Source organism: Sceloporus undulatus, chromosome 3 (assembly GCF_019175285.1).
Source record: "Sceloporus undulatus isolate JIND9_A2432 ecotype Alabama chromosome 3, SceUnd_v1.1, whole genome shotgun sequence".
Classification (NCBI taxonomy): domain Eukaryota; kingdom Metazoa; phylum Chordata; class Lepidosauria; order Squamata; family Phrynosomatidae; genus Sceloporus; species Sceloporus undulatus.
Genome location: NC_056524.1, coordinates 193326871 through 193328448, shown reverse-complemented (window position 1 = coordinate 193328448; position 1578 = coordinate 193326871).

Sequence of the window (1578 nt, the reverse complement as noted above, 5' to 3'; positions counted from 1 at the left end):
GGGCGAATCTGAGGTGGGGCAGAGGAAATCCTGGGCTGAGACAGCCGACCTTGACTACAGATCACAGACCCCATCCCTACAGAAAAAAAACCCCTAATGTTCTTGAACTATGAGTTCTATGAACTGTGAATTCTCACTTCTCATGTCAACAAGAAGATACCTCTAGGAGTATCATTTATCAACAGCCTAGTACTTTGCCTAGAATTGGGATAGACATGCTTCCTGCATGTCCATCTGAAGTTGAACTAACCCACTTTTTCTCTGGCCCAGCTAATCAGCTGGGTTGCATGGGAGGAATATATTATAGGTGGATAGTCTCAGTCAAGGAAGGTCTATTGATAACAGGAAGACTTGGAGGTCTCTTATTCACAGGGTTGCCATAATTCAAAGTCAACTTGATGGTATTGAACAACAAAAACCCAATATCTGTTGGCTTTGGGAATCAATTTTTTGTCAAGTTCTAGTAGTGAAACTTAACAATTGCAAGGAAGGTTGCTCTCACATGGAAAACCAATAGATGTGAAAGAGGAAGAACATGTGTATGAGGGTATGAGTATGTAGTGGCATAGTGGTTTGAGTGTTGGACTATGACTCTGCAGACCATGGTTCAATTCCCAGCTCGGCCATGAAATCCACTGGGTTACCTTGGGCACGTCACATTCTCTCAGCCTCAGAGGAAGTCTATGGTAAACCCCCTCTTAACAAATCTTGCCAAGAAAACCCCAGGATAGGTTTGCTTTAGGGTTGCTATAAGTCAGAAATAACTTGAAGGCACACAGCAAAAACAAACAACATATATGTGTATGTAAATTTGTGAGCATGCACTCTTGTATGTGTGGTCCATAGTTCACTCCAGATACAGCCCTCAGTGTTAAAAGGCTTACATACCCCTAACCTAGAAGAAACAGTGCATTTTGAAAGAACTGGGTGCCAGGCCAGGAGGTGGCCTCTCAACTGAAGGTCAGGGCTTAGTATAGCAATTAGTTCTCTGTATAGAGATGTGCTGATTATATCCTTAAACCTTTCCTTCCAGAGACGCATTCTCATGCAGTTGAAGAACCTGGGGGGGGGGGGGGACAAAAACAAAAGATCACCAAACATTTATTTGGTTTTGAAGATAGGCCTCCTTTTATTTTTCTTGAGAATGAGCACCCTAAACTTTGAGACTACCATAGGTCCAAAACACACTGCAGAAATAATCCAGTTTGAGACTGCTTTAACTGCCCTGGCTCAGTGCTAGAGAATCCTGGGAATTGTAGTTTATTGTGGAACCAGAGCTCTCTGACAGTTAAGGATATATGTCCCACAAAACTAGAACAGAGAGGAGAATCTCTTTTCCAAGTTTCAAAATATGGGCAGGTTCAAAATAAAGAATATTTTTCAAAAAATCTGGTCCTAAGCTCTTACAATTGGGGTGGAGAACATGTGGCCCTCCAGATATGGAATTTCTCCCATCATCCTTAGACATCAGTTTCCACCAGCTTGTGGTGAAGATGTTGCCATAAAAAATGTCTAGAGAGCTGCATATTGCTATTCCTTTGTTAGGGACTTTAAAGAACTTAATAATCATGTTAAATA